This window comes from Cricetulus griseus (assembly GCF_003668045.3).
Source record: "Cricetulus griseus strain 17A/GY chromosome 1 unlocalized genomic scaffold, alternate assembly CriGri-PICRH-1.0 chr1_1, whole genome shotgun sequence".
In the NCBI taxonomy this organism is placed as follows: Eukaryota; Metazoa; Chordata; class Mammalia; order Rodentia; family Cricetidae; genus Cricetulus; species Cricetulus griseus.
The window spans coordinates 254986760-255007893 of record NW_023276807.1 but is presented as its reverse complement, the minus strand read 5'-3'; the positions used below and the strand labels follow the sequence as shown (position 1 = coordinate 255007893).

Genomic DNA, 21134 nt, shown 5'->3' with positions numbered 1-21134 from the left:
CAAACAAGCAAGCCAAAACCAACCAAACAAACAAACAAACAACTTGTCCTCTGCTGCCAACATCTTGCAGGTCTAAGAGGCGCCAGGGAGTTCCGTACAGCCTGGGCTGCAATGAAACAACCAGTTACCCCAGGACGTGGCAGCACCCCAACCTTCTCAGGTCCCCCAAAGATGGTCAATACCCCCACGTCAGCAGGAAGCAGTCTTGAGAATTCGACGCCCTTATTCCTTATCCTGCCATGTCTAACACCCTACCTTTTTAAATAATAAGCAGAGGTGGGAATGAAAGGTTCAGGCTTTAATGCTGATCGGCTCTACCTCTTTAAGAGACAGACCCTGCCCCCTGACAACAGCACAGGGATGTGCCATGACCACATCACCCACCACACATTTACAGCCTGTGCGAGGACTCTGGGCATGCGTGGAACCTCAGTGTGCATGCGCAGTCTTCCCTTTAAAAGTTCCAACTTCCCTGCTTCGCTCTCTCTCTGCTTCTTCTTCGCTCTCTCTCTCTGCTTCTGCTTCGCTCTCTGTTTGCTTCTGCTGCTCTTCTCTCTCTCTCTCTATGACCACCGGCCATGGCGGTCAGCCATTACCCCCGTTCCTCTTCTCTCTTAGTCTCCCTACTCTGCTGGGCTTATAATAAACTGGTTAATATGTCTCATCTTGTGCCTGCCTCCTCTTTTTCTTTATATCTAATTTAAACAAAAACATAACAATGGCATTGTTCATCATGCAATGAAGTTTTCCATGAAGACTCCTTATTTTTTGTGAGGAAAAAGTAATATTTTTTCAACTATCACTAGTTTCTTGGGTGAATGGATGACAGCCCTACAACAAGGCAGGTTAGTGAGTAAAAAGCATACAGATTTACATAATATAAATTTTAGGTGATGTTAGAACCTTCAAAAACCAACACCTAAGGAACCAGAGAAACCTGCATATTTTGTTTAGGTTTGATGAAGAGTCAACAGTTGGGGAGAAATATAGTAAGACAAATGTCATAAAATAATATAATAAGCTGGGATCTTAGAAGGACAACAGATTATTCTTCACATCCTCACAGATATAAGGAACCCTTACCCTCACGCTGTAGGAAGAGGTACTTCTGAAATGAGAGCTCGAGGGAAAGATGAGGAATCCTGTGTGGCCTGCCTTAGGCGAGAAGGTCAGAGGGGCTTTCCCTGTGCCAGCTGTTTTCTGAAAGGCCAGTTGGATGGTAATTCTTGGTTGTCAGTTTGATGTGTTAGACCCCCGGAAAACACTCAAGTACCTGGGGTCCCAGGCCACATTCGCAGTCACCCCAATCACCAGGAGGATTCGAGAGCTTGATGCAAACTGCACGAGGCTTTATTGTAATTTAACGAGCTAACCCCATGTTAGCTCGGGTCTTTCACCCACCTGCCATGGAGGATGGCTAGCAAAAGATGGCTCCTAGGGCCTCCCGAGAGATCTTATAGGACAGCGTAAGGGGAGTGTCTAGGGGTACGCACAGGCTCACGATTGGGATTGGTGTGCCTCCAGGCTTGGAGGGCTTGCCCTGTGTTGATTGGTCAACTGGTTGTTATGGCCCATAGGCCCTCCCAGGGTGGTTGCTATGCTCTGTACGTCATTGCTGTGTGCTTGTCCGTAAAGCACACCCAGAGTCATAAAGCATAGCACCACCAGCTAACTTCTGATTGGTTCCTTGTCACAAGGCAGGCATCTGACTTTCTAGTGACTAACTAACTTCTGAGGGGTTCCTTGTCACGAGACAGGCATCTGACCTCTAAGTGACCAAAGCAAGTTTATGGCAAGCACGTGTTTGGCTGTTATGGCTGCTGAAAGGGGAGCAGGTCCCTTCAGATGAGGCTTTTAAAAATGGTATTTAATTAATTGGGAATTTCATACAATATATTTTGATCATATTCACACCCTCCCCCAAGTCCTCCTCATCTATCCCAACCTCCTTACCACCGGATTAGTTTTTTTTTTCTCTCTCTCTGTCTTTCTCTCTCTCTCTCTCTCTGAGATCTATTTATGTTGCCCCCCCCGCCCCCCCGCCCCCAGATATGGGTATAGAACCTGCCTTGGGGCACAGAAGACCTACAAGGGTCAAATGTCAAATGCTTGAAGAAAACTAACTTTCCTCTCCTGGTGTGTCTCAAACCCCAGTATCTCTTCAGCTAGGGATGGGACTTTGTAACCACCTCTGCGCTGGGATTTTGTCTTTGCTGAGTTTGTGCTGCTTTTGTTCATCCTCTCACAGTTAGTGTGAGTTCATATGTTCAACCACCTTGTTGTATTCATAAAATAATGTTTTCTGATAGTCTCCCACTTCATCTTGCTCTCATAATCTTTCTGTCTCTCACTTCCATGAAGATCCACGAGCCTCGGAGAGGGCTGAAGCTGAGAAAGGCTGAATTCATTTTTAAGTTGCCTCTCTACATTCTTTTCCAAGACCCTCATGGACACCCACAACTGCACAGCAACAGTTGGAGCCCTATGTGGGTCTCAAAGAAGGACAAAGGATCCACTGAAGGACAGAGCAGCCAGTTCCTTTAAGAAGGAGCTGGGTGTTGGTGGCGCACACCTTTAATCCCAGCACTCTGGAGGCAGAGGCAGGCATATCTCTGTGAGTTCGAGGCCAGCCTGGTCTCCAGAGCCAGTGCCAGGATAGACTCCAAAGCTACACAGAGAAACCTTGTCTCGAAAAACCAAAAACAAAAAACAAAAACAAACAACAAACAAACAAAAAAGAACTGGAAGGAAAAGCACCCTCGGGATAAGGGGGACTCCAGGATCAGCAGGGTCAGGGGAAACTTCCCATCTCAGGAGTAACAGTTATTAAAATGCCTGTTAAAAGGAACTGGAGTGAAAGTGGGGGAAAAACGGCTTACAGAGATTTTGGTATTAATTAAACTGCATTGTCATTAGTTTCAGGCAACTCCTCATGTCCAATTGAAACTGAAACTATGTAAGCAAGTTATGAGAGCTTGGAGGAGAGCTCATCAGAGAGGAGAGCCCACACCCTTAAAAATTTGGTCCTTATGTAATTTAATTTCAAAGGCTCTGGAGCCGTGCAGAATGAGGAGTCATTTAAAGCTGTATCTGAAGTAGAACAGGAAAGTAAAAAGGCTAGAAAATGTCAGTCAGGGAATAGAATGTTCCTTCACAGTGCATAGGAATGCTGTTTCAGAGAACAGTGAAAGTGAGAAAAGCCAGGACACTGGAGATGACTCTCCTCCTTCATCAGATGAAACAGATTTAGAAATTAGAAAGGCTGAAAAGTTAACTGCACTTTTAAAAATACAAGAGCTCACCAGGTGGTGGTGGCACACACCTTTAATCCCAACACTTGAAAGGCAGAGGCAGGAAGATCTCTGTGAGTTCGAGACCAGCTAAATCTACAAAACTACACAGAGAAACACTGCCTGAGAAAAACCAAAAAATAAAAATGAACACAAGAACTCCTGAGACAAAGAATAAAAAAAAAAGGAAAAAGGAAACTTCCCAGTAGAGAAAAGGGAAAGAAAGGAAATAAAAAAGGAAATTTTTCCAATAGAGAAGAGGGAAGGGAAAAAAATAAAAGGAAATTTCTCAAAGGAGAAAGGAGAAACGTTTAACCAAGGGGGGGGGGGAGGATTTTCCTGGTAAAAAGGGAGAAAATATCGAATCAAGGCCTCAACATTAAAAGGCCCCTGTAAAAGAAAAATAAAGGGAAGAAAAAAGCCTAGGAAGCCAGTAGAAATACAGGAGGAAAAGAAGGCTCTTTCTGATATAAGAATTTGAGGATAGCAAAAACTCTGAGCTCTCTCTGCTTGTCAGCTCCTTCACACATCTGCCTGCCAGCACAGGGCATCGGCATCTGAATTACAAAGAATATACTTTGTCTTTTAGACCAAATCAAAGCCATCCTTTTATGGCATGTATACCATTATCTTTCTTACTACTAAAGGGGCCTGTACAATGGCACCCTAATAATTACAGCATTACTTGTGAACACTGTACACTTCATACCTGTGTTAATTCTATTATGTCTTTAAATCTGACCTTTGAAAGTTTATATATTCTTAGAGCAAGGCCAGCAATCTGGATACCAGTGAGGTTGTCGAGGCCATGGCAAGACTGTCCTGTGATGAGGCACAGAAGCTTACTGAAAGAACACTAAAAAGAGCAGGTCGAATGGTTGGACTGGTTATTGCCGTTATTATGGGAATCACTGCATTGATGGCTCTGGCCGCAACAGCTGGAGTGATGCTTTATAAAGAAATTCAAACTGCTGAGTTCATTAGAGACTGGCACAAACATTCAACACAACTTTGGGCAGAACAAAATGAGACTGATAACGAGATAGTGAATGAATTAGCTGAGTTGAGGTAAGCTGTTATATTGTTAGGGGATTGGCTAGAAAATTTGGGGGAGCAGATAAAATTAAAATGTGATTGGAGTGTTTCTTCTTATTGTATTACACCTTTAATGCTTATTAAAAGTGAATATGATTGGGATAAGGTTAAGATGCATTTGATGGGTCTCCCTAATTCTTCTGAAATGGTTTATGATTACAGAAAGAAATAAACTTTTGCAAAAAGGCTACCTGATATGACAGGAATGGATGTTATGGAAAGGTCTTGCAGATACCATAGCATCGTTCACTCCTATGAATCACTTTAATCGATTTCTTATTCTAGCAGGTGTCACTCTTGTTCTAGCAACAGTAACTTTACTGACTTTAAATTTTCTGTGGTTTACTTCCATAAGATTGTAAAACAGAAGGATAGGGAAAGGCTGTCTATACTGTGAGGTGGCATAACCTTCAAGATAATTAATTTTTGTATAAAGGAAAGGGGTGTCTGTGGGAGCATCCCACTGGGCTACAACTGGTTTGGCTCCAGAGTGCACCTAGCCCTAATCCATCTTTTGTTTAGTAGATTCCTTTTGTTTCTCTTGTTGCCTTATGTGATTCTTGCCTGAGAGTTTCCCAAGGATACAAAGCCTATGCAAAACTTGGTGGGGCATGGTGGGGGTAGGGCAACCTGGAAAACCATGGTACCCCCTTTATTGAGAATTTGCACTTGGCATTGTCCCTTTGGAAGCTTAACCAGGTTGTTTTGAGGGTATGGAAATCAACCCACTAAGGTGTAAATTGGAGAACAATGAAAGAAGCCCTGGGCAAAGGGAAAGTGGTTGGGTCCTTAGGGACTGATCCACCCTGCAGCTGAGAAAGGCTAAATTCATTCTTAAGGTGCCTCTGAGTCTTCCTCACCACAAACCCATGTGAGCAGCCACACATGCGCTGCAACAGAACCTGGAGGCAGGAGCTGATGCAGAGGCCTTGGAGGACACTGCTTGCTGCTTTACTTTTCATTGCTTGCTCAGCCTGCTTTCTGATAGAACTCAGGACACTATCCCAGGGGACCACCCACAATGGGCTGGGCCCTTCCTCATTGATCACTAATTGAGAAAATTCCTTACAGCTGGATCTCTTGGAGGAATTTCCTCAGCTGAGGTCCCTTCCTCTCTGATGACTCTAACTTGTGTCAAATTGACACACAAAACCAGCCAGTACAACTGATACAAACACATCACTAGTAAGCACAACCCTTCTTTTCTTATTCATCCCCAAGATCTTTAATAACTTTAAAAGTCTCACAGTCTTTACTAATTCAAACACATTAAAATTTCAGTCCCTTTAAAATAGTCAATCTCTTTAAAAATCTAAAGTCTTTTAAAATTCAAAGTCTTTCAACCATGGGGGCTCTAATAAAATACTTTCTTATTTCAAGAGGGAAAATTTAGGGCACAGTTACAATCAAATCAAAGCAAAATCAAATTCCAACCATCCAATGTCTGGGATCCACTCAAGATCTTCTGGATTCCTCCATAGGGCTTGGGTCACTTCTCTGCCACTGTCCCCTACAACACACACCTGCTGTCTTCTTGGCTCCGGTTGGGATGGCTCCACTCCATTGCTGCTGCTCTTGGTGGTTATCCCATGGTACTGGCATCTCCAAAACACTGGGGTCTTCTACTGCACCTGGGCAATAGCCTCTTTCACCAGGAGCCTCTCATAGGCTCTCCTCATGGTGCCAAGCCTCAACTTCTCTGCCTGACCCTTCCAGTTCTGGGCCTTCAACTGCCACTGAGGCTGTACCTTCACCAATGGCCTCTCCTGGACTCTCACAGTGACAAGCCTCAGCTGCTCCCCATGACCCCTTTATGCCTTCAAAACCAGTACCACCTGGGTGACTCTTACACATTACCAAGTTCCACTGCTAGCTTGAGGGACAACCTTGGCCACCTCTGGAATGCAGCTTCTCCGTGTTCCTAGGAAACAATTCCCAGAAGATTTTACCTCTTCTTAATCACTGCTAATTTCTTAGTTCCCACTAACCAGCATCAACTGTCCCAGTAAAAAGGTTTCACTTTAGTAGTCTGGTGTCTTAATCACAGCTGATTCTTCAGCCCCAGCTAACCAGAATCACAAAATCTCAACTCAAAATAACAAATGGCTCTGATAGACTTTAAAGTTCCCTCTGAAACTTCACAAGTCAGGCATCCATCTTCTGCACTGTTCTCAACATTCTTATGTTCCAAGTTTCCACAAAATATCCCACAGAGCTCTTAACACTCAATGGCTTTCTTAGCCTTAATTTCCAAAGTCTTTCCACAATCCTCCCCAGTACATGGTCAGGTCTGTCACAGAAATGGCCCACTAAGATGGCACCATTTGTCTTAGTTTTTCTATTGCAGCAGCAGCAAAGCACCATGACCAAAGAGCAAGCTGGGGAGGAAAGGGTTCATTTGGCTTACACTTTCAGGTCATAGTCCATCATTGGAAGAAATCAGAACAGAACTCAAGCATGGCTGAAATATTGAGGCAGGACCTGATGTAGAGGCCATGGAGGAAACTGCTTATTGGCTTGCTTCTCATAGTTTGCTCAGCCTGCTTTTCTATAGAACTCAAGACACCAGTCCAGGTATGCCACCTACAATGGGCTGGGACCGTCCTCATTGATCACTAATTGAGAAAATGCCTTACAGCTGGAACTCATGGAGGCATTTCGTCAACTGAGGCTCCTTCTTCTCTGATGACTCTAGCTTGTATCAAGTTGACACACAAAACCAGCCAGTACACTAGGTCTGGGCCTAGGCTTTTGAAACCTTAAAGTTCATGTCCATGATATACCTCCTCCAGCAAGGTCATACCTCCAAAACCTTACCAAACAGTTCCACCAACTGGGGACCAAGTATTCAAGCATTTGGGCCTATAGGGGTCATTCTTCCTCAAATCACCACAACTTTTTTAAACTCTCGATGTTTACCCGTTCTTGTTAAGTGCCATCTTTTGCGATAAGAAACTTCTGTATTGGGGGTTAAAAGATTTACTAATCTATGAGTATAACAGTAAGTTATTAGGAGTTGTTTTAATACTATGTCTATGTAGCAGAATGAGAGTGGCAGGTTCTCCCCTGTGTCCAGCACTGCTGGGAAAGAAACAGAAGGACCTCTGGAGCCCATTGGACAGTCAGCCTGGATGATAAATGAGTTCCAGGCTAAAAGACACCCTGTCTCAAAAATAATGTGGAGATAGATTGAGGAAGACACCAGAAATTGTCCTCTGGTCTCCACATAAATGCACATATATGCAGGTACATCCTCATGAATATGTGAAAACAGCCATACAAACATACACACACCACATATACCACACTCAGTCAAAGGAAGGGAGGGAAGGAAAAACATGTGGGCTGTGGGGGAGCTCAGGAGTTCTGCCTACCCAACTGTCTCTCCTACTAATCCACCCTCCTGCCTGACATACACAATCAGGAGACTCCTGGGAACATGTCTGTAGGAGTCAGTGCTCTTCAGAGTGTACAGGGTGAAAAGGCCCTGTGGAACCCTCTGTTCCCACATGCAGTGTGTGTAAGAACACAGCAAGGAGTAATTAATTCTGTGGAGCAGGGACAGGTCTGCCTTCACAATATAAGTAAAAAATGATCGAAGTAAAAATAGGCATGGAATACCTAGAACAGGAGAAGAGCAAGTCAAACACAAATACTTAAAAAGATGGCTAATTTGAGCCATGTTGCAAAGAGCTATTTCTGTCACTAATGAATACCAAAAAATGGCAGACAACATCAGAGGGTCAAACTAAAAACTGGAGAGTCCCCTTTAGCCATGTCTGCTAGGAGAATGATGATATGTTATGCATTCAAATTTAGATCCAAATATGTAATGGGGAGATTACCAAAAATTAGGGTTAAAACATGCTTATGTCCCCCAGAAACTTTAGAGAAAAAACAAATGCTAAGCTTTTCTAATGCCAAGAGTTGTTATGCAAATTGATGTTCATTTTTCTGTTAATTGAGCTTCTTTCTCAATGAAATAGGAAAGAGGTTTTATATTTAAAAATAGAAATTAATCCAATTAAAATATACAATAACATACAACAAAATTGCAAAGTGTGTTTTCCTATAATTAATGCTTCTCAATGACTCTGGTCTTCTGTAGTGTCACAATGCAATGTTCCCACAATTAGAATTGTTATTTGCTTTGCCATTTGGTAGTGTTCAGCAATTTTGCCTTTCAAGAATAGTAAATATCTCACCATTGGTTAAAATGTGTGCAGGAAAGCAAACCGAAGTCCATTTGCAAGATTTGTACCCATTAATACTTGTAAGAATTCCTCAAGCGCGATGCAAGGCTGAGACTGACCTATCCCAGCTAATTTAAACTGTGTGTACTAGAACTTCTTGCTAACTGAAGTTCCTGAAAAGAGGCTGTACCTATACCAATCATTCATTCTACAAAGGTCATTGTGGAGAGATGGAATGTTGCATATTCAGAGTCAAGCTATGTTGGGCTGCTTTGTCCCTTCATTAGCCATTTGCCCCCTCCTTTGTGTGACCTCACATCCTAACAACTAGATAAATTCTTTGGAATGTGTGACAAACCTCTAGCCTTTGTCAACCCCCAGGCTAAGAAAGTCTCATCTGAGGCCTATAGCAGCCATCTCCTCACTTTGCTGCAACCTGCATAGCTAATGCACTCACCAATATATTTGAAAAGTGATTTTTCTTTTTGCTCTGTTACTATAAAAATTTCATGAGAGTCTTACCTTGCTTGGGCATATCTGGGATTGCCTAAATATGTGTTTCTAGGCAATGGTCACTGCTTCTTAGCTCCAGAATAAACCATCTCTTATTCTCTTTGATATGAGGATTCTGTTTTTGATATGTCACTTAGTTCCTATGACTAGTCTTCAGTCTTGGTTGTAAAACAGAATAGCCCCTCATAGGGATAAGAAGCCACTGATCTCCCTGTACTGAATTCAGAACCAGTTCCTAACCAAAAATCTCTTACTCTTAGCCAACAGTGTCTGGAATGATTCTCTTCTTCTTGTCCTTATGTTATCCTAATAGGAAAAACAAAATCCAGTCACATACAGCTTGCCATGATGTCTCCAAGGGCAAACTGGCTGCCCATCTGTATTTTACATGGAAAAATCTCAAGCCATAAGGAGATATTTCTTCAAAATGCCATACTCGTGACTAACAAAACTTACCAGATTTTGGACTACTCCAACACCAGATAAAATGCCTGTTGTTTTCTTTGTCAGGTAGGCAACCTAACAGTCTCACAAGCAGTGCTGTCCACTTTTCCATTTAATCAAATCTTCTGTCTGAGAGGTCAGCTGATACTTCTGTAGTCATGGTGATGAGTGTTTCCTTGCATTAAGTATCAGTGGTACACTGGGATGTCCATGGGGAACCAGAGAACCTATGAACTATACAAACCCTCTCCTGCTGGTACAGGGGCTTTGTCAGTCTTTTTTTTTGTTTTGTTTTTTGTTTTTTGTTTTTTGTTTTTTCTAGACAGGGTTTCTCTGTGGCTGTCCTGGAACTAGCTCTTGTAGACCAGGCTGGTCTTGAACTCAGAGATCCACCTGCCTCTGCCTCCCGAGTGCTGGAATTAAAGGTGTGCGCCACCACCACCCGGCTGGCTTGGTCAGTCTTACTTGTCCCTCCACATAAGGAACTGAAGTACTCAAAGATTTTGTTACACACACAGTAAGTCTTCTAAAACCATAAATGCCACATCTAGCCAGAATACTTGAATATCCTAGTGTCAAGGTAATACTACCGTTATAGACTAGGATTCAGGCTACAGAGGGGGCCTGTTGATATATGCATGTTCTTGTGTCTCATACAAGACATTAGACTACGGATAAGTGAGTATTGGCAGAAACAGATATAGTTTTTTTGTTTTTGTTTTTGTTTTTGTTTTTTTTAATGGAAGAAAAGCACCTCTGAGGTTGGAAGCTGGCCAGGGCTAGAGGAAGTCGATGGCTAAATGGTGTGTAGGCCAAACAGATTAAGACATTCATAGAGTGCTTTTTAAACACATGCATTGTTACATGACAGTGTTTCTTCCCACTGGCTCCTTTCATACATAAATCTTGATACCTCTCTCAGGCCTTCTTTCCTGGCAATCTAATGTTACACTCATAAGAAAGACTACCTTCCCTTTCAGCCCTCTTGTTTCCTACCACTTTCCATTTGATTTCCTTCTCTTTTTAGGGCAGCTGCCCTGAGATTTCAACAAGTCACATAGATTACTCACTGAGCATCATACTCTTAACGGAAGTTGGAAAATGTAGGGATTTTGCTTCATGCTCATAATGACATGCAATGGTCACAATATATAATCCCAGCGCATTTCATTTACTCCAAAAGCAAACCTGTACTAGTTGTCTCGTAGCTATTATACATCACTGTTCTCTCAGCCTCTGGCAATCACTAAGATCTCTATCTTTATAGGTTTTTCTACTCTAGAAATTTCATATAAATAGAACCACACCATATGGCCTTTTATGTTTAACTTCTTTCACTCAGCATGATGTTTTCAGAGTTCATCCATGTGTCACATGAGTCAACTGGTATTTCTTTAATTTTACCTATGAATTTTACAATGGATTGGATTTTAAACTATGAAATCATTAACTTTATTGGGAGAATTGATTCCCTTATGGTAAAGAAGAACATTCCTGTCCTTACAAGTAGGATAATAAGTATTTAGCAGTTAGATTTCAAATGATTTCAATTACTTCAGCAAAAATGAATATGTAGATACACATAGAAATTTTTTTAATTTGGCAATGGGTTAATAATTGTTAAACTTTGTGGATAGAGCAGGAATGTTATTGTGTCATTCAATCTTACATTTTAAAATTTAAAATAGTAAGTTGTGAAAATGTAAGTTTAAGGGACTGGAAAGATGAATCAATCAGTGGTTAAGAGTACATATTGCTTTTACAGAGGAACAAAGTTCAGTACCCAGCACCCACCTGGGACAGGAAGTTCATAAAAACCTGTAATCCAGCTCCAGGGATTACCAGCTCTAATACCTCTGGCCTCTGCAGGCAACTAAACTCTCTCACACACACACCTTTCCTACAGATACACATACAAATATCATTAAAGTTTTTTATCTTAAAAATGAATTGAATATTTTCATTTAAATACAAATAAGTTGAAATAATACAACAAAGATTGTGGTGATATATTATTTATGATTTATTGAAGCTTGCCTGAAGGTACAGAAAGCAAAACTAGCCACAAGTCATAGAGCTAGGAAATGGTGATACACACCTTTAACCCCAGCAGCCACACTAGTTAACCATAGAGCCAAGAACACACCTTTAATCTCAGGACTCAAGAGACAAGCAGATGCATCTCTGTTAGTTCAAGGCCACACTGAGTTACATGAAATTGATCAAGTCTGAAAGAGAAACAGTTCACAAAGGTGATCTTAGCATGTGGGATCACACACATTTAATCCCAGGATTTGAGAGGTATAAAAGATAAAGGCAGCAGTCTGGGATTGCAGTCTGAGGCTTGGTGGAGAGATTTATTCTCCAGCCATGCTGAGGACAGCCCTTTCAGCCCAAGGTAGAGGAAGAGCTAGTGGCCTTCCTGCTTTGCTTCTCTGATCTTCAGCTTGAAGCTCGAACCCCAATATCTGTACCTGGGTTTGTATTTTTGTCTTACAAAAGATACATGAAAAAAATGTTAGCAAGTTATGAAAATAATAAAACAAATATCAATAGAATCCACCTAATCTAAGAATAACAACAATAACATTACTATGTTTATATTTATGTTCTTTACTCTATACTCTACCTCCTTGTTTTGATATTAAAAAACTATTAGAGAAGTTTTTGAGCATGTACAATTTTGACACAAGCTAGGCTCATTTAAAAACCTCAACTGGGAAAATGCCTCCATCACACTGGCCTATAGGCAAGTCTGCAAGGTGAAACAAACCCTTCCCTACCCAAGTTGCTTTTGGTCACAGAGTGTATCACAGCAATAGAAACCTAACCAGGACATGCACAGTGCCCTGCTCAAAGCTGTGCAGCTCCGTTTTGGAATATCAGAGATTATTCATAGAGAATTATTTTGATTTGTAAAGTCAATAACCCTCTTGATATATCCTATCAAAAATATCCTATAAAGGAAGATTCCCTCAGAGGTATTTAGCCTACTGTGACATCATGTTAGAAGTGCAAATCCTAAATACAGATTCTAAATTTTCTGTGGATGCACACCACTTTCAATGATGATCAGTTCTAAAAAGCAACGTTTTGGGCATGTTTCTTTTTACATAAAAACAAATGGATTTTTCATAAAGAATGGAAACTATGTCTTGTAGCTGTTATCACCTGAAGGACTCACACTGATACTCCATTCAGTTCATCCATTGCTGCTGTGAAAATTGTCTATAACACAGAAGTGCAACTCACCTTCCTGTCCTAAGAAGCCGTTATGTGGGAAGCAAGCATAGCACTAAAGCACTGAGATCCTAGCAGTAATTAGTATGGTAGCACAGAGTCAAAGATGAAGAAGAATTTCTGGTTAGTAAAGGAATGAACTGTGCAGCACAGTGAATTATTGAGAATAAGCAATAGGGATGGAAAAAAGAGAAAGGGGAAAGAGGAAGGGGAGGAAGGGAGAACAGAAGAGGGAAGGGGGAGGAAAGAGAAAGAGTGTGTTGACTCACTGTGTAGAGAGTATGGTTAAAGAGGAAATAAGAAGAGGAAGTGGTTTACAGAATAAGGGGTTTTATATATTAACTCAAGATGATTTTAATCTCTATTGGCAGAAAACATAACAATCACCATAAAAAGAAAAGCTGACACGTTAGTAGAAGAAACTGTTAAGGCCATAAAAATAATGATGTTTTCATATGGATCACAGTTCTGCTATGACTCTACTTGATGTCTCATGTTTTGATTGTAGAGTAATAGAACAGCATACATCTAATAAGCACTGGATTTTCCCACTCTCACTTAGTTTTCACACACACACACACACACACACACACACACACACACACACTCACACACACACACTCACACACACTCACACTCACACACACACACTCACACACACTCACACACACACACACACACACACACACACCACACACACACACACACACACACACACACACACACACACACACACACACACACACACACACACACACACACTCATACTCATGAATGCACACATATATAAGCCCTTTATGGCTCATTAGGGTCAGGGAAGGATGGATACAGATTGCAGAACTAGTAAGGGTTAAAAATGAGTTTGAACTAAAATGTCTCTAGTTAACCTATAATAGTCAAAACTTAACTCAAGCAACAGTTACCACATAAAGCTTCTTATTTTCTAGGCTTGAAAACTAACTCAACAGCCTAAATAAATTTAGAAGTTGAGCTAAACTTCATAAGACATGAGATCTCTAAGATCTTAAATGCAAGATTAGACAAGTTAAATAAGAATATGAATGGGTCTGAAAAACAGTACTTAATAGGATGAGCTTTTAAAAGCTGTCAGTAAAGAGCCCATGAGAGGAAGAGGGGAGAGGCCTGGTGGAGTAAAGGACCGTAGAACACCACGTGATTTGAAAGTGGAGGGGGGGGTGTACTGGGAATAGAAAGGTTTTAAGCAGTGGTATAGAATGTTGAAGGAGAGAGTAGAGGAAGTATTATCCAAAATTAAAAAAGAAAGGTTTATTAAAAAGCCATATGGAAATTTATTGCTTCATAAATGAATTTAAAATTATAATCTAAACAAGAGCATTTGCATGGCACTAGCCTGCATGGGTGGATAATGCTGTTTTCAAAAAGCCATATATTATTAAATGAAAATCTAATGACAAGAATTAGATACTTCTTTATGAGTTGGTCAGAGAGGCCTCAAACAATACAAGTTATTACCACTGTTCTTGATTCCCACCAGAAATGCATGGTAAGATGAAGACACCACACACTTGGGTTATAGCACATGCAGAAATCAAGTTGGAATTGAACTGGAAGCTTCCTCCCTTCTGGCTGTTCATAGTACTGAGGTGCTGTGCAAGCTGCTGGGGGAGTGTGCTGCAATACTGACTTTCCAGGCAAGCGTGCCCATGGGGCAATAGTGGCATACTAGTCATGAAGGTAGCCAACCACTTTTTGATAGAATTGATGCCTGCTCCGTAGGAGGAAATCCATGCTTATTGCTGTAAGTCTTATCAAAATCCCACGACAAGGAAGGTAATAGGTCCCTGATTGTTTTGCAAATGGACATGTGAAACAGTTTTCTAAATATTTGTTTATACCCATAGATCTTTGGTGCTATTCAGACTGGTCAGAAAGGCTTCATTTTGCTGTGGGCAGGGGTTAGTGTAGAGATACTTAACTGGCCAAAGTGTTAAGAAACTATTGAGTGTTCAATCCTAAATGAGACATCTTTAGTACCCTTCTATCCCATTCCAAGACTCAAGGAAAATTGCAGAAGAGTGTATGTGGGGCAAGAGCTGAAGGATACAGAGAGGTGCTGTTTTCTAGACACGACACACCATAGCACTTGTGAACTCACAGCAGTTGTGGTTACCTGCACAAGACCTGTACAAGATGGAGCCCACGGACGTTTCAGCAAAGATGGGGGAAGGGCTCATAAGGCTCTACCCTTCGTTGAGAAACCATTAGCAGCTGGTAAGGGCTGCTATGAGAGAAGGGATCACTTTTCTTCAGTGGTGTGAGCTTTCGTAAGAAACCCATGTTTCAATGAATAACACCATACCTATGTAAAAAAAAAAAAAAAAAAAAAAAAGCAACTCTAATTAAACTCAGTGGGGTCTCAAAAACAAACAAACAAACAAACACCCATGATAGTAGGAGAAGGATTTGTTGGGAAAAGGGTCCAGAGGGAAGGAGAGGAGGTAAGAGAGGATAGTGGGGACTGTGTGAACATTATCAAAATACACATGTATAAGTATTGTACAAGGATTTTCAAAAAATTAGGATTTCAAAAATTTCAGGATGTGGGGCTTGGGTATATAGCTCAGTGATACCATGCTTACCCAGTGTGATGGTTTGAATGAAAACAGCCCCCATAGGTCATAGGGAGTGGCCTTGTAGGAGGAAGTGTGTCGCAGGGCATGGGCTTTGAGGTTTCCGAAGCTAAAGCCAGGTCCAGTGTCTCTCTCTCTTCTTACTGCCTTCAGCTCCAGATATAGATCCGCCATGTCTGCCTGCATTTCAACATGTTGATAATGGACTAAACTTCGGAACTGTAAGCCAGACCAGTTAGATATTTTCCTTTGGAAGAGTTGGCATGATCATGGCATCTATTCACAGCAATAAAACCCTAACTAAGAGACCTCACATACACGAAGTCCACCAAAAAATATAAATAAATAAAATAAGTGAAACCAAAGTTTAGAATATGGTTTCTTACCTAGACAAACAAACAAACAACCTGCCAGTCTTTGGGGATGGGGTTGTAACTCAATAGTAGTCTGCACGCCAAGCAAATACTACCTAATATGCATGAGGTTCTGAGAAGAGGGAGCTGGTGGTTAGAAAAGGAAAGAACAGTTCTAAGAGACAAGGAACATACACAAATGTAAGTGCATGCACATATATACCATATGTGTGTATGGGGCATGTGTGTGGGGAGACAGAGATGGGGTGGGGAGGAAGACCCAGTTAGAAAACAAAAAATGACAAAATCAAGGATCCATCTGTTCTGCATTAAACTTTGGCTAATTTATTTTAATAGTGGTGAGAGTACTATGTCACAGATGCTTTCATAATTGCTCTTAGGATTTAAAATAGAAATCATCTTTCTTGGGCAATGTACAATATGCTATAGTCTTGAAAAGAAGATTTGTTTACTTAGTGTTCCCACTTCTAGGAATGCAGCTCAACACAAATAAAATTGGAGAGCATGTCAAGAATTTATGGAGAACTGTGAACAACAAAAGGGGAATTGTTCAATAAAATATATTTTCACATGTTACTTATTACATTCATTAAGATAAAATTTTCAAATAATTATATAAAAAGTTCTACAAAATTACTTTTTGAGTCAAAAAGACAAATGCTAGTAGACAGTATAATCTTGAAATAACTTTAGAAACATATGCATGCAAAAGAAGAAATAGTAAATAAAAATGGACCATAATATTAACAGATGTTATTTATGGATTGTGAGACTGCAGATGAGATTTACATAATACATTCCCAAGCTTTTCTATAAATGAGCACATGAATGTTTTATAATGAAAGGGCTATGAAAATAATTTTAAATGCTATGGTTTAGTCATCTTTTACTGATGAAAGTGACATAATGATGATAATATTTATAGAAGAGCAGTGTCAATCCTTGGATTCATTTATTTTTCACATTTCTTTGCATCTTTTCTGGGTCTGGATGAGTGTCATATTCCTTAAATACTAACTGATCAACAAAAATGAAACAATCCATATATTTTACTATGCCCCAGGCTCCCAGGGCCTGCAGCTCAGAAGCATAACACAAGCTGGCTGGTTTTCTTCCATCAGCCAGATTCTGGAGACAGCATGCTCAGTGGATTCCAGATTCCTGGTCCACCCACTTCTTGTTTGCATTCTTTTCCTCTTCCTCTCAGTTCAGCTTTGACTGGTAAACAGTCTAAACCTTGAAGAACAATGCAGTCCATCCACTCTTCTTTCCTTCCTTTTCCTTCAAGGTACAGGTTTGATGAGAAGTGCTAGTATGGGAAATCCAGTACAGGTGGTGGTCCTCTCTGTATCAGCTTTTAGTCTCAGCACTGGTCACCATATGTCACATGCATTTAAAACACTGGCTTTCACTCGAGGGCCCATATGAGTTCTTTGGCAACTGTGAAGGTCTTCCAAACTACATAGTCTCCTAACCTAGATAACCTAGCTCCATCTCCCAACTCACTTGTTCCCTACCATCTGTGGGATACCCACAGCCTTCAGCTCTGCAGAGCTCTTTTCTGGCAGGAAGTGATTTTAGGTAGCATCCCACCCTACTCACTAGACCCAGAGAAAATCAGGCCTATTAGAGGCACAATTGGAATAGTTTATTGTCCCATTGTATTACATACCCTAGTACTTTGTCCTCCCTGTATCCATACCCTTTCATATGACCGCATAGTTTCACTAAAAACATCATACTTATTTCCTTATTCTTCCAGTTGGGACTTGCCATGGGATTTCCCCCCTCAAATATATTTATTTCCTTTAATCAATTATTTTAGGTTTGAGATTATTTTGGTATAGATAGTAACTTGGAAATGATTCATCTGCACTGTCTTGTTCACTCTCATTACCAGGAGAAAGCTATATGGTTTTAGGTTGATCCACTGACTGAGAGATCAGAAACACCAAGCTATTCTAGTTGAAGACAATAAGGTAAGAATTTCCAAGAAAAAATGAGTAAATCCATCTTAAATCATACCCTCACTTTTGAAATGCATGCTCAGAACCTCATTGTTGTTATGTTATATTATTTTGGCCAAAGACAACAGTGTTCCCAGTCCAATGATGGTCTGCAAACTCATCACTCATGTTCTTTCTATCCAGTCTTCCTGCTTCCCTGCCCTATGCTCAGATAAGCATAAAAGAAGAGCATCACATCCACCTCCCAAGCAGATTCTTGTGAACAATGAGGGATATACAACTTTCCCTTAATTAAAACAAGTTAGCCTGCCATACTCTCAGGGATGCCGGTAGGATGCATAAAACTATTGACTCAGGAAACAGTTTATTCTCCCAATAAGCTGGAAACCAGAGTATTCATTGTGTGCTGGTTCCCACAAGTAGTGGACTAGAGGGCATCTGTATAGAAAGCGGGTTGCATATCAAGGCAGAAACTTTGAACTTGGTGTGGTAGTTAATATCTGTAATCACAGAACCTGGAAAGTAGAAACATAAGGTTTTTTTTTCCCCCAAATTCAAGGCCATCCTGGGCTATCCAGAGAGTTCTACATTAGCCTGAGCAGGAAGATTACAAATTCAAGGCAATTTGTCTACATAACAGACCCCATGTCAAAGCTTAGAGAACTTGAATATCTTAACATCCACCCTAGGTGAACTTAATCTTTGCTTCAAAGGGAGATATTTAAGGTTTGCTATAATATATCCACTTTCTGTCCCCATAATAAGATACAAGAGGTTTGGTGTTCTATATAGAAATAAAAAGGTTTATTTAGCTTACAGTTTTGAAGGCTGAAAGTCCAAGCAGCATGTCAGTGCAAACAACAGTCAGATGTCAGTTCTGGCAATGGCTTTTCTCAACTGCCTGAAATACCATGGTGGACAGATGTCATCACCATTGAGATCAGATAACAAGAAGTAGCCAGGATTTCTTGTTTCTAACAACCTTCCAATAAAAACTAACTGAGGTCCCAGAATTACGTGGTTCTTTCCAAGGTCAGTATCCCCAATACAACCAACTGTGTTTACTTCTTAAGGAGCCTACAACCTCTCAACATCACTACACTGGGATCAAGCTTCTAACATAGGAGTACAAACCATACCCAAACCATAGGAAGACAGATACACCAACTTTCAAGGGTGGGAAAGCTATATAGCAAAAAAAAGGTGTTTTGCACATCACTTGAAAGACACATGGGTGTGTGACAGAAAGTAGAAAGAATTTTTCTCCTGTTATAGATGTCTCCCAGGAAACAGAATGGTAGCCTTTTCTTCTAGTCAGTTATTGGTAATTTTTAGAAGAAACTGGCTAATCCTCTTTATTTTCCTTCTCCAACAGGCTGACAACTTCTGATTGTCTTGTGTTCTCTTGACCCCAGACTTCTAGTGTAAATGGAAAGATGATGGTACCAATTCAAAGACACTTCTGTGGCCTCTAAGGAATCTTGGGTCCAATTCTTAGGTAATAGGAAAGTTTCCATCCTATCACAAATGGACTGAGATACTTGATAAGTATGTGATAATATTCTCCCCCAAAGAAGTTATGCAAATACTACCACAGAGTATACATGTGGACATACATGTCTGCTGCCACCCTATTCATAATAGTCAAACAGAAATGCCTTAGATACCCATCAACAAATCAGCAGAAAAAGGAAATCACATACATAAGAATCTTTGATTCGGCTATAAAGAATTAAATTGTGATGCTGGGTAGTGGTGGCACACGCCTGTAATCCCAGAATTTGGGAGGCAGAGGCAGGCAGATCTCTGAGTTTGAGGCCAGCCTGGTCTACAGAGTGAGTTCCAGGACAGCCAGGGCTACACAAAGAAACCCTGTCTCAAAACAAACAAGCAAAGCACCAACAGAAAAGAATTAAATTATGTCATATGCAGGAAAATGGATAGCACTGAAAGGTAGCATGCTAAATGAGATAAGCTAGACTGGGAAAAGCAAATACTTCATGTTTATCTCATATGCAGACTATACATAAATGTATACATACACTATACATATATTGCAGCAGAGAGAGGTGCGAAAGATGAATGCAGAATGGGACTGTGAGGAAAGAGAGGCGCCTCAAAGGGAGCAGGGACAAAGAGAGGGTAACAGCAGGGGGAGAAAGAAAACCTTACTTAGTTTCATGTGTGGACTCCATTTTTAACTGTACACACATATGAATGTGCACACGTGTAACATGAAAACAAAAGGAGAGCTATTTGTGGGAAGGAAAGTGACCAATATAAGAGCAGGGAAGACAGCAGCCGAGTGACTGGGCAGTTCACTACATCACACACACACACACACACACACACACACACACACACACACACACACACACATTTAAAATATTATAATGAAATTCATTATTTTATATGCTGACTCTCCTTCTGTTCCAGCACCCACATCCAGTAGTTTAGAGACTCCTGAATTCCAGCTCCAGGGAATCCAACATTCTCTGAACTCTGTATGTATGTACTCATGTGCACAAACCCCTCCCCCCACATATAAACATAATTAAAAATAATAAAGTAAATCTTTAAAAAATAAGTAATACAACTGGGAAGCTTGAATTTAGTAAACTTTAAGAGACATACAAATTTCTATGTATAGCATAAATATGTTCGACTAGAAATTGACAGCTAGCTGCCACATAAATAAGTCTTACAACAATTGTAGATAGAGTTCATTTTAGAATAGAGCACATTGTACATAAAATGCAACCTAAGAGGCAAAGATGACTCAGAACTGAACTTAGCCAATGAGAGAGACTCTTTTGTGAATGGCATTGTAATGGCTAGTATTAATGGACACGTCGACAAACTCTAGAGAATGGTCTGGAAGAAGGGCTTCTGAGCAGGCCTGCGGGAGATTATCCTGACTTTATGAATTACAGCAGGACTTGAGTAGCGCCTATTCCTAGGGCTGGGTCCTGACCTTTGGGAAATGGAGTCAGCAAGCTGAGCTCTAGCGAGCTTTCACTCACTCCTCTTTCTCTGGGTACTGACTGGAAGTGGAGTGATGGGCTGCTGCAGTTCCCGCCCCTTTGAGTTGTGGGGTCAGGGAGTTTCACGAGAGCAACAGGAAAAGAGTCCCTGCATGCTCCATTCTTGGGCTCCGCTTTGCCATTTTCTCTGAGTGATCCAGTTTCTCTTCCTTTTCTACAAGGTCTGATATTCTCTCTTCCACTTGATCTACTATTGTTTAGGCCTTCCATGAGGGTATTTTTCCTTCTGATTTTTCCTTTCATGCTTTTGTCTCTTTTTAAAACTATTTTCATATCTTAAATTGCTTATTTATTTCATTCAGCTGTGAATTTGCCGTCTTCAGACACTGCTCATATCTTGAATCCTTGATCAGATCTATTTT

General features: G+C 40.8%; 1 long non-coding RNA gene across 5 annotated transcripts in view; it reads right to left on the bottom strand.

Moving 5' to 3' along the window:
• LOC113839263 overlaps window positions 1-21134 on the bottom strand; it is a 101532-nt gene that overhangs the window by 73185 nt on the left and 7213 nt on the right. For 3 of the 5 annotated variants that reach the window (XR_004772439.1, XR_004772440.1, XR_004772438.1), the window contains exons 2-3: window positions 15397-15567; window positions 14928-15116 (exon numbers count right to left, since the gene is read on the bottom strand). This is a non-coding gene — a long non-coding RNA (uncharacterized LOC113839263). Of the gene's footprint in view, window positions 1-11534; window positions 12028-14927; window positions 15117-15396; window positions 15568-21134 lie in introns of those variants that run through there. The other 2 variants (XR_004772436.1, XR_004772437.1) reach the window with 2 other exon arrangements.